Here is a 12807-nt window from a genome sequence, read left to right on the forward strand (position 1 = left end):
TCCCTATTCTAGACAATGTATTTCCATATAAATTGGCCAAAAGGGGTCTATTGGTTGGGCTCATCCTGGATATTAGGTAGGGTTTTGCCAAATGTGCCATTCTGAAATCCCACCTCTAAGGTTAGACAGCTTTCATGTTTTTATGGGCTTGTCCAAGGGAAGAGAGGGAGATTTGGATGCCATCACAGTCCTGAAGTTCTATCATAAACAGTCAGCAATCTATTTCAAGTTTGTGTTTAAGCATCAGGGTAAGCCCCTTCCACAGTCCTCACACAACCCAAGAGACATGATTGGGCCAGCACCGTGGCTCACTAGGTTAATCCTCCGCCTGCGGCACTGGCATCCCATATGGGCACCGGGTTCTAGTCCCGGTTGCTCCTCTTCCAATCCAGCTCTCTGTTGTGGCCCAGGAGGGCAGTGGAGGATGGCCCAAGTGCTTGGGCCCCTGCACCTGCATGGGAGACCAGGAGGAAGCACCTGGCTCCTGGCTTCAGATAGGCACAGCGCACCAGCCGTAGCGGCCATTTGGGGGTGAACCAACGGAAGGAAGACCTTTCTCTCTGTCTCTCTCTCTCTCACTGTCTAACTCTGCCTGTCAAAAAAAAAAAAAAAAAAAAGAGAGAGAGAGAGAGAGATGTGATTGGTGTACTTTGTGAACGCCTGTGGTACTGCAGTGTGCTCTACTTTCACTTTTTCTATTTCCTCATTCTGGAGCTGAACTATTGGTTGTGTCTTTCTCCTCTTTTCCAAGAGAAAGTAAATTCCTAGAAGGCTGTTCTAGGTTCTTTCATGTCTTGATGTAGACTGGAGCATACATCATGATCACAAGTGCTGAAGAAAGGTTTGTTGAGTAAATGTTGAGAGTAAGTCTAAATTTTAAACTTGGTGTAAATCTGCTTCCATTGGCAAGTCCCTCCACCTTTGAGACTAGCAGAAATATACAGAGTTGCTTCTCTACAGAATGGAGCTTTTCAGGGTGTTGACTGCTGAAAATATTCTGGAGAGAAATGTAAAGAAGCTGGATCACTTCCACAATTCCTATAGCAATTATGTGAATTTAGGTGCATAGCTTCTCTCTGCTTCATCTACAAACACAAAAGAGTGCTGTTTTCCAAGAGCTAAGAGTCTTGATTTCCATGCTCTGAGTCGGGGCTTGGAGAAGAGTATTGAGTTTTCTAAGTCATTATGAGTAGAACTATGGTAATAATGTAACCCTCACATGACTCAAAGAGAATACAAGAACTAGACAAATAAAGCCATCTCATTTCCTGCATACAAACCTGCACAAAAACTAAGATTTATAAATATCTACAACCCTAGATTTGTTCCTCGAACAAAAGCAACGAAAGAAGAAAGGACACAAAAATCTCATAGTGAGTAAGATTTGATCCCTCCGTCCCACTGAGAATGTTATTATCAGTGCAATTTAAAGGTAATTAAAAATGCATTTGGTTTAGTTGTTACTTTCCCTCAAAATTTCTACACTTTTTTCTCTCTGAGAAAGTCCTGCTGAGTCAGTTTGTTCTTCCAAAGCAAACAGTATTCATTCATTTATTTACAGAGTTTCTGGGGGAAGATTGTGGAGATGGTAATATGGCAATTGAACACAGAGCCAAGTCACAACAGGATTATCTTGGATTGTAGGTTTGCATTTTCTAATAGGGACTTTACTGCAACTCTTGGGTATTATGAGAAGCCACTATCACTCATAGTGAACCTCATTTTTCTTAATTCATGAAAGTAATTCATTACCAGATGTATGGCCTCAACTTCACTGCTTTGTATGCTTGTCATTTGCCTTGCTAATTGAAACTAGAAACATAAATATCTTCATACAGGACCATGAGTTCTTATAATTAGTGCCTACCCTGGGGTCAGCATTAGGGTAGCAGGTAAAGCCATCATCTGTGTCAACAGCATCCCATATGGATGCCAGTTCAAGACCTGGCTGCTCCACTTCCTATCCAGCACTTTGCTATGGCCTGGGAAAGCAGTAGAAGATGGCCCAAGTCCTTGGGCCTTGTACCCGTGTGGGAGACCCGGAAGAAGCTCCTGGCTCCTGGCTTCAGATCAGCACAGCTCCAGCCATTGCAGCCAGTTGGGGAGTGAACCATTGGATGGAAGATCACTCTCTCTCTCTCTGCTTCTCCTCTCTCTCTGTGTAACTCTGACTTTCAAATAAATAAATAAATCTTTAAAAAAACACAATCTCAAGGATTAATATTTATATTAAGTATTCTAATATATGTTGGATATTTATTTTTCTTGGTAGATATTTAGGTTATTTCTTTTTAATTGGTCATTTTAAATAATATTGTGATAATTTTTAGGGCACATTTTTGTTGCATGTATACATGTGTGAGTAAGTGCATTCTTAAGGCAAGTCCATAGGTTAGGGACTATTTAAAAAAAGTGCTGGGTCAAAGTTTAGGGTCTATATTAAGGCATCTGCTATAAAATGCATAATAAATATTCAAATAGATATCATCAATTTATGACCATGTTCCCATTGGTTTTTAAACTAGGGTACCTGTTTTACTAAGGCAACATAGATATTTCCATTTTATCACAGTTTAATCTTTGCTAGTATTGTGCTAAAATAATAAAAACCTCATTTTTAAAGCTTTGTGTATCTTGGATTGCTTATAAAGAACATTTTAATGTGTTCTCCCCATCTTTCATGTTGTAGACAGGTCTCTGTCTTTTCACTTTATCTGGCTTCTGTAAAAAAAGAAACAGCAACAGAAATGTATTTTTATTTCGTATATTATATTGTCTGCTTGCTAATTTTGTGAATAGGCTTTTCATATTTGCCATGATAACAGCACTGATCCGCAGGCTCTCTTGAATGATTATTTCGTTAGACCCTAATGATCTCTTCAGAGGTTCACTGTACAACTCTAGTGAGCTGCCAGACTCAACTCTCTGAGTTCCTGCCTGTAAGCCTACCCCAGAGAAAATCGCCTTGAGAATCAAGGGCACCCTCAGTGAGCTTGTTCATCAGAGATGCTAAAAAGACCGGAAGAACTAAGCAACTGAGGGAATGGGGGTTGGGAGGTGAGGGAGCGGGAGATGGGGGTGATACAGAATGAAATATGAGCCCTGTTTATGGTAGCATGTCCTTTCAATTACATACTCCAAAGTTAACTCCCTGTGCCTCCATTTTCTCATTCTTGTAATAAGCATAATATTAGCTCCTACTTCATAGAGTTATGTAACTTTTTTAAATTTAACAACACTATTGGATACTGTTTAAATTGAGTTTTCTCAGAAATAGGTTTCAGGTGTACGATTCTAGAGAAGATCTTTTATTTGAGAAGTGATCCCTGGAAACAAAATTTGGGGAGTGGGGAGGTTTAGACGGAGATGGGCAATCAGCCAATAGATGAGCATTATTGAGCCAGCGTCTACTGTGGGTGATTAGAGTTAATCTTGCTGGGGAAGGCTGGGAGGTGGTGTAGAACACACATCTCTCAATTGTGCCATATGAGAGATGAGGGAATTGGATTATTTATACACTAGGTCTTGTTAGTCAGTGCTTGAGAGCTGTCACAGGAGCATATGTATTTTCTAATGTATTTTGCCAGAGTAATCATTAGGGACAGGAAGATTTCAGTTATCTGAGAAAGGCCAGTTAAAAGCAGGGCTATTAAGGGAAGGCTTTTGGTGCACAGATTGGGACACCTGCATCCTATACTAAGTGCCCGTTTGAGTCCTGGCCACTCCACTTCTGATCCAGCTTCTTGCTAATGCACACCCTTGGAAGCAGCAGATAATGGTTCAAGTACCTGGGGCCCTGCCAGCCATGTGAGACATCTGGATTGAGTTCTAAGTTCCTGGCTTTGACCAGGCCAAGCCTTGGCTGTTATGGACATTGGCAGAAGGAATCAAAGGATAGAAGATCTTTTTTCTCTCTCTCTTTCAGATAAATGATAATAAATAAATATATTTTTTAAAGTAGGGCTATTATTACATTATAGTCTTTTTATGTCTAAAGATTTATTAGGGGCCAGTGCTGTGGTATAGCAGGTAAAGCCACTGCCTGCAGTGCCAGCATCCCATATGGGTGCTGGTTCGAGACCCAGCTGCTCCACTTCCAATCCAGCTCCTTGATAGAGCCTTGAAAAGCAGTAGAAGATGGCCAAAGTCCTTAGACCCCTGTACCCACATGGGAAACCCAGAAGCTCATGGCTCCTGCCTTCGGAATGGTCCAGCTCCAGCCATCTGGGGAGTGAACCAGCAGATGGAAGACTGCTCTCTCTCTCTCTCTCTCTCTCTCTCTCTCTCTCTCTGCCTCTGCCTCTCTATAACTCTGCCTTTCAAATAAATAAATAAATCTTTAAAAATAAAAAATAAAAAAATAAATTGCAAGGCTCTGCAGAGCAGAAACCATTCATAATTCTCATTTTAAAAAGATTTACTTATTTATTTGAAAGGCAGAGTGAGTGAGAGGGAGAGAAAGGGAAGAGGAGGGAAGGAGAGAGAGAGAGAGAGAGAGCTTCCATCCACTGGTTCACTCCCCAAATGGCTGCAATGGCTAGAGCTGGGAAGTCCCAAAATCAGGAGCCTGGAGCTTATTCAGGATTTCCTATATGATTGCAGGGGCCCAAGCACTACGCTGCTTTCCCAGGTGCATTAGCAGGGAGATGGATTGGAAGTGGAGCTGTGGGATCTCAAACCGGTACCCATATGGGATGTCAGTGTTGCAGGTGGTGTCTTTACCTACCATGCCGCAGTGTTGGCCCCTTCCTTATAGTCTTGAAGGTAAGGAGATATGAGCACCATTCTAATACCAGAGAGACTAAAGATCCCTGGAACAGCCGTACCTACATGTTGCTGTGATCATCGTCCGCTTTCTCAAAAACAAGCAGTATAACTTTGATTTCAGTTCTACTCAACAGATATTGTTGCCAGGCACTGTGAAAGTCGCTGGGGGGTATAATGACTAAGACTTGGCTTTTGAACTCAAGTAGCTCACAGTTTGGTTTTTATGAACACAAGAGTGAAGTGACAAATAGCATGATAGGGGCACATTATCTCTAATGTAGAAACAGGGTACAGTGGAACTTCTTAGGAAGAAAAGCAGAATGGTGTAGAAAGAGATGTTCTGTCTGCTTGCTGTGTGGGTTGGGGTCAGGTGGTTCCAAGGCAGTCGTCCATTGAGATTCCTTTAGAAATGGGAGTAGGTGACAGTCTTGAAAAGAGGAAAGGATGGCTATCTCAGGGAGAAAAAATTAAGACTACGCACACATACACACTGGTGTATGTAGGTTTACACAAAACACAAAATGATTGAGTCATGAAAATGATTAAGAGATGGCTTTTTCTGGTGTATATAGGCAGTTTCACATACATACAGGGAAGTTGGTTTGGTCCGTTAGTAACTGATGCAACCAGGGAGCCCAGCTGATTCCAGGCTTTAGAGGACTTTGCGAATGAATTTAAGAGATTTTGAATCTATCTTGAAAGCTTTGGATGCCATTGAAATATTTAATGCAGAATACTTTGAGTGTTGTTTGGAAGATATTTGTAGAAACGTGATCCTGGAAGTAGGATGGTAGAGTTCAGGGGCTAATGTGAAAATTTTGGCAAAAAAGTAGCAAGTCTTGGTGGCAGATGGATTTAAATAACAGTAAAGAGGTGGAATGAAGGGGACATGGTGTAGACCATGAGGGTGTGGGAGTAAGAAGCCTAGGATAGACCATGGTTCTCAGAGTCTGAGACTAGGCAAATGACTGCACATTTATGTAATTAATCCATGTGAGTACTGAAAAGAAAGATGGCCAGTTTTGGATGTGGATGGAGAGGGGACGTAGTGAGGTGGGATGGTGCTCACTTCCCACCTCTTCCCTTAGCAGTGGGTAGTTAAGATTCTCAGTCTGGACAGAGCTTGTTTCACTTTTCTTAGGCAACCCAAATATTGTTAATCCCCATAACTTGGTAGTCAGTCTAGACTGGGAAGTGATGGCCAGCACTTGGGTTCATGACTGACAGGAAGAACAGATGTGTTAGAGTAGGTTTCCACTATTATGGAAAACAACATGACATGGTTCTGCGTTCTCATCTCTGCAGTTCCATTTTCTACAAGTAGGGCCTTGGACTGGGTTCTTTAAAGCCTCAAAAGGTTGTTGTGAGAAATGAAAGGCATGTACATTCAGAAACTACCTGGTAAACCATGAGGGAACATGAAAAATCTACAATCTGTACATCTATAAACTGACAAATTGTTAAACACTAGCACCACCCTGACAAGAGAAGTTGGAGACCAGGCAGTAGGTTCCTTTACTTATGAGCTGGCAACAAAGTTTGAATGTGTGGGCTTTAAAATTTTGTGGAGGAAAGGTGACAATGAAGATAAAACCATTAGTGAATGGCTTAGCACAGAGAAAAGAACCATCAGAATTGATAAATAAAAATCAGGAGCTATTTCATTTGAGGAAAAAAACTAAAGGAAAATCACAAGAGAATAAGAATGATGTAATCAAGCCTGCAGCCTGTGTCTTTCACTCCCCCACAAGTCTGGCTGTACCTCCCGTCATCCATACCACCCACATCTTCTTAGCAGTGTAACCTAGATTTGCACCCTGACAGCACTCTGTGTTGTCCCCACCTTCCTCGCAAAAATTCATCTTGTGATCAGTGTCAGTGGTCAGTGGGAGGGTACCTTCCTGTGCCATGGAGATTCTGGAATGGTTGGAGTGGTTGTTCTTTTAGTCTAAACAGGAAGATTATGCATGTGGGTGATTAACAAGTTGCTAATCTACATGTAAAACTTCTGGATAGGAAGTCCAATAGAAGGACAGAGATCCTGCTGAAAGAAGTTTGCTGTCAGATATCTAATAGGGTGGGAGGATGATTAGCAGGCTCAGTGCTGTGGGTGGATTTATTTTAATACTATTTGGGACATCATTGGGCAGACAAGCAGCTGATCAGTATAGATTTAAAGAAATCTAAAGAGCAAAATGACAAGACTCAGAGTAAAATCATCGGGAGGTTTTCAAGACTGTTCCAGAAAGAACCAAAGAAATGAGAGGCTTTTGCATTGTTTTAGGAGCTTGTTCAGGCAGTGTCTGCCATGTAGCTATTTTGAAGAGGTTGTGGATGCAAACAAAACAAAACCTTGTCAGGTAATATTTTCGGGCTGAAAGCTACATGAGCCAACTCTATGTAATTTGATTTAAAGGGACTTCATATGCAGGACAGTGGGTATTCAGAAAATTGACCTGTGTAAAATTCTAGCTTAGAATTAGCCAGTGGCCAAGGATTCTCCAAGGGAGATAGAAAATAGGAACCCCAACAACCATTGTTGAAGATGCTGCAACAAATGCCCAAACTCCAGCTGTTTTTTTTTTCCATTCTTATGTTTCTCACTTAAAGACGAAAACCTTGGACTACGGTATACCTTATAGCTCTGCAGAATGGAAGGAAAAAGATCCTGACACCTTTGAATTCAGCAGAGAAAAACAGACATCAGTTTTAAATTGCCCCCTTCCAAACCCTTCTCACTAGTAGAAAAATAATTTTCTGAAAGGAAATTTGGATGTAGGGGAGGATGAATATATTTTGAGTCACACAACACACATACCCATATACCACACACACACACACACACACACACACACGCTCAGTCACAGAGAGGTCAGATTTCCAGTGTTGAAATAGCATGGACGTTAGGAAAACCCATCAATAAAAGCTGAATTTTTGGCCGGCACCGCGGCTCACTTGGCTAATCCTCCACCTGCGGTGCCAGCACCCCGTGTTCTAGTCCTGGTTGGGGTGCCGGATTCTGTCCCGGTTGCTCCTCTTCCATTCCAGCTCTCTGCTGTGGCCCGGGAAGGCAGTGGAGGATGGCCCAAGTGCTTGGGCCCTGAACCTGCATGGGAGACCAGGAGGAAGTGCCTGGCTCCTGGCTTCGGATCAGCGCAGCGCACTAGCCGTATTGGCCATTTGTGGGGTGAATCAACAGAAGGAAGACCTTTCTCTCTGTCTCTCTCTCACTATCTAACTCTGCCTGTCAAAAAGAAAATAAAAAAAAAGGAAAAAAAAGATTTAAAAAAAGCTGAATTTTTAATGATGGGATTGTGAAATATTAATATTTCAGGTCAAGGGGGAGTAATAGAAAAGATATATCTCTTTTTCTTAAGGACATACTTTAAGGATAAACTGAAAGATAAAGGTTATGAAAGAAAATGTCAGGTCAACCATGGACAACTGCATATTCATAAAACCTCTTTCATTTCTGGGCTCAGACACCTGAATAAAAAGTTCTGGGGTCATGAATTGTGTAAAGCAAGTGAGTAGTGTATGTGAGCATCTAAACCTATGACTTTAAGTCCTTCCTCCTCTCTCCATGAGCCCCAAGAACACTGAGGTCCAGCTAGAATACACAAGGTCGTCTGAATCTGTGGTGGGTTATAGGCTCTGGAGAAAGTTTCTATAGAAGTCAGATATAGCACTTCTACAAAGTTCATTTTAGTCCTTTGTATCTTTAAAATATAGTAAAAATATACAACATCAAATTTGTGATTTTAGTGATATCTGACTATACATTTCAGTAGTGGAAAGTACATACACACCACTGTGAAGCAGATCTCTAGATATTTCCCGTCTTTCAAATCTTAAAATCTTTACTCATTATAGAGCTACCCTTTTTCTTCTCACCTAAAGCCCATGGTCCACTATTTCCTTCCTTTCTAAGATTAAATTTTAGAAATATGGATGGAGGGATTGGATGAATGCATGGGTATGACTTAAAAGTTTTTTACTTTGTGATGGTTTAAAGGTAACACATATTCAGCAGAAACTGCACTTTGAATTTTGATCTTTACCTGTGCTATTGACATTCAGTATGATAATCTCTTATGCCTAGCTGAAGTATTCTGAGGGCATTTCAGGTATGCGAGTCTAAATTGTGGTATTTGACTTAAAATATTTTCATTTTATGATGGATTTATCAGGGTGTAGTCTTGTAAGCTGAGAAGAGTCTGTATATATACATACCAATATGTGTATGGATAGTCACATTTTGTTTATCCATTCATCCAGCAGTGCACATTAGCTCTTGGCTATTGTGAATAGTACTGCTATAGACGTGGATGTGCAAATATCTATTTGACATTGTGCTTTCAGTTCTTTCAGTTATATACCCAGAAGTGAGATTGCTGGATCATATGTAATTCTAATTTTTAAAATAATTATTTATTTATTTGAAAAGCATAGCGATAGAGAAGGAGAAATAAATAATTTGCTGTTTCACTTCCCAAAAGCCACAGCAGTCAGGGCTGGTGCAGGCTGAAGTCAAGAGCTTGGAACTCAATCTGGGTCTTTCAATTGGGCCATCTTCTGCTTCTTCCCAAAGCACATTAGCAGGGAGCTGCATCAGAAGTGGAGTAGCCAGGATGCACGCTGGGATGCTGATGTTGAAGGCAGCAGTTAACCTCTGGACCACAATGCTGGCTCCTATTTTTATTTTTTGTTTTTTTAAAGATTTATTTTGGGCCGGTGCCATGGCCTAATAGGCTAATCCTCCGCCTGCGGCGCCTGCACCCCGGGTTCTAGTCCTGGTTGGGATGCCGGATTCTGTCCCTGTTACTCCTCTTCCAGTCCAGCTCTCTGCTGTGGCCCGGGAGCGCAGTGGAGGATTGCCTGAGTCCTTGGGCCCTGAACCCGCATGGGAGACCAGGATAATTACCTGGCTGCTGCCATCGGATCAGTGCAGTGCGCCAGCCACAGCGCGCCGGCTGCAGCAGCCATTGGTTGGGGGGGGGGGGGTGAACCAATGGAAAATAAAGACCTTTCTCTCTCTCTCTCTCACTGTCCACTCTGCCTGTCAAAAAAAAAATTTATTTTGATTATTTATAAATAATTAGAGAGAGAGAAAATCTTCCACTAATTTTTTATTCCCCAAATGGTCACAATTGCCAGGACTGGGCCAGGTGGAAGCCAGGTCCAGAAGCTTCTGTCAGATCTCCCTCGTGGGTGCAGGAGCCCAGGCACTTGGGTCATCCTCCACTGCTTTCCCAGGCACATCAACAGGGAGCAGTATGAGAAATGGAGCAGCCAGGACTTGAACTCCTGCCCATCTGAGTTGCTGGCACTGCAGGTTGCAGCTAAACCTACAGCACAGTGCTGGCCTCTGGCTCATATTTTTAATTTTTGTACTATTTCCATAGCATTGTACAATTTCACAATTCAACAATATTGTTCCATTATTCGAATTTTTCCACATACTCTTCAAATTCATTTTTATCCTTTAAACAAAACTTACTCTACCTGAAAGGTCCCAGACCATGTACAAATGTTTAGCATGAGTTGAATGGCTATAACAGTAATTTCCTATTGTTTTCTGGAGGCACCAGATGTTTCAAAACGCAGGTAGCAAAAGAATAGGCAGAGAAGGTGCAAGAGTGATTTATAAGGGAATGGTGAATAGAAAACCATAAAAGTTTAGAATAAACTCTGCTTTGAAAAATGAAGCAAAATGAGGTTAGTCTGAAAGCTTGACTAGACAGAGTTTGCTTGGTTTCCCCATTAGGAATTCTCCCAGATGAATTCTGGGTTACATTTATGATGAAGAAAGGCAATATTTTGGAATGATTACAAAAAAAATCCATGTAATTCTCCAAGCAGTCATATGAAGCACATACTCTGATTATCCATTCTGTGGGTTAAGAAAGCTAAGCCTTGTGGGAAAACAGTTTGCCCAGAATGACTGTGAGCAGGTTCTTAATCCAGCTAGAACTCTTGGCTTTCTTGTAGTTTAGTGTCCTTGGTAGTATCTATAATGCTATGACATAACAAGTCATTTTTGTTACTTTCTTATAAAACTGTTTTGTTGGCATCACATATATCTAAAGCTAGGTATAAGTTAGAAACTCCTGAGCAGTGTATTGATGGGAATCTTCATGTTGATGTCACCCTCTGTTCTTCTTTAAGTTTATAGACTACAGACATTACACAACTGTTGTAACCCAATTTTGGAGGTATCCAGCATTGCTGCTATAAGTTTTGTGGTTTAATTTTCTAAGTCTAATCTTTAAGGACCTGGCCTGAAATCACCACGTCTCGTTTAATAAAGATTGTCTTTCCAGCCCTTATAATTACTTTAGACTGCTGTCAACATGGTTTGGAATTAATGACTTAACATAAAAGATTTCCTACAGAAGACATGGAACAGTAAACTTTTTCTTCCCTTTTCTCTCCCACAAAAGCCTTGCTGTTCTCCCCACATACGCACACATCCTACATATAGACGCCCTGCTAACTTCCCACATGGTGACAGATTTGCCCAATTTGCTGTTCATTAAGTTACATCAACTGTGGAAATAAAATATGTCACATGACCAAATGTTATTAGATAAAAATGAATTTGCCACCTGCTGCTTCCACCCGCCCCTCTGAGAGATAAAAGGAATTAAATTTGCTGAAAATTTCCCCTTATTTGTATTTCTTTTCTTTTAAGAACCTCCATATGTCAGGGAGAGAGCCACAGCTGGAGCAGCTAGTTGAAAGTCCATCTCTGTTATTAGTGAAAGCTTCTATGCAAATATAAAGCTCTGTTTTATGAGATAAACTTCTTGTTTACTTGCAAACTCATGTTTTGTGTCAAAACGGATGATGTATTCAACCTCATGCTGCTGGACCAAAGAGGTAGAGAAATAATTACCCATTTTTGAAGGCTATGAAATGTTGAATAAAAATGTTTAGTTTGTCATTTGACCTGAATTCTTCTTTCATTTATTCTCCTATTTTTTTTTCCATTCAGTTATTTTTCCCCATGAACCTTCAAGGGAAAAAATTAAAAATGGAAATTACTTTACCTAGTACACTAAAATTATCTGCAGTCATTTTCTATTTTTTTTTCATTAGAAAGTGTGCAGTGTATAGCAGCAGTGTTTTTTAGTTGTAAGGTTATTTAGGGATGCTCATAACTTTGGCAGTATAAGATTATATTGCAGTTATTTACTTCATTATTAATTTCATTATGTTCATAAATAATTGTTGAGTGCAGTCCTGTGCTAGGTACAGATAATACTTCAGTGATCAGAAGTACAAATAGGCCTTGCCCTCTTGGAGCTTATAGGCCAATAGAGGAAAAAAATAAATCGCTTTAAAAGGCTGTTTCATTATGAAATATTGAGCCATATTAAATGTTTTAGAACAATAGAAGTTTTTCTCATTCATTTTGTTGACTTCATCCTTTCTACTTTTTAAAAATGGTTATTGAAGGTGAATAAATTTTATCAAATGACAAAAGGGCTATCCCCAAAAAAGTGTTAAGAGAATGGGAGTTGCTAAAAAGTTTTCAAATGCCCCTTCATTTTCCTTTTATATTATTGGAGGAATTATGGAAACTCTAAAACAGGACAAAATATTGTTTCCATTGAAAATTCAGAGACCTTAGGTAATCTATTTTGTTAAGTGGCGTTTAATTTTTTTAGAGGCCTCTAGAATATCAATATGCTATGAAGTGTAGAAAAATAACTGCTTATTTATATTTATGTCTATTTAAAAAGACAAAAGATTTTAAATAAGTGAATAAGTAAATTTGGAAAAAATTGAATAAGTAAATGAATGAATAAATGTATGGTTGAATTATGGACTTTGATAAATCCCAACATGTGTACCTGCAACAGTTGTTCACTGTGGAGTCTTTGAGCCCTGAAAATACTTTGTTAAATGCTATCATGGAATAGTGAAGTATGCAAGATGTTTTACAGAGTATTAGAATAACACATTATTTGAGTATTCCATTTAATGATATGCTGTGATTGAGGGCGTTGTCCAGGGACTATCTGAAATCGGTAA

At 40.2% G+C, this 12807-nt stretch overlaps 1 protein-coding gene across 7 annotated transcripts in view; it reads left to right on the plus strand.

Moving 5' to 3' along the window:
* The window catches only part of SORCS1 (sortilin related VPS10 domain containing receptor 1), a 574197-nt gene that overhangs the window by 254545 nt on the left and 306845 nt on the right, over positions 1–12807 (plus strand). The gene's annotated exons all lie outside the window — the stretch shown is intronic.

This window comes from Oryctolagus cuniculus, chromosome 15 (assembly GCF_964237555.1).
Source record: "Oryctolagus cuniculus chromosome 15, mOryCun1.1, whole genome shotgun sequence".
NCBI lineage: Eukaryota > Metazoa > Chordata > Mammalia > Lagomorpha > Leporidae > Oryctolagus > Oryctolagus cuniculus.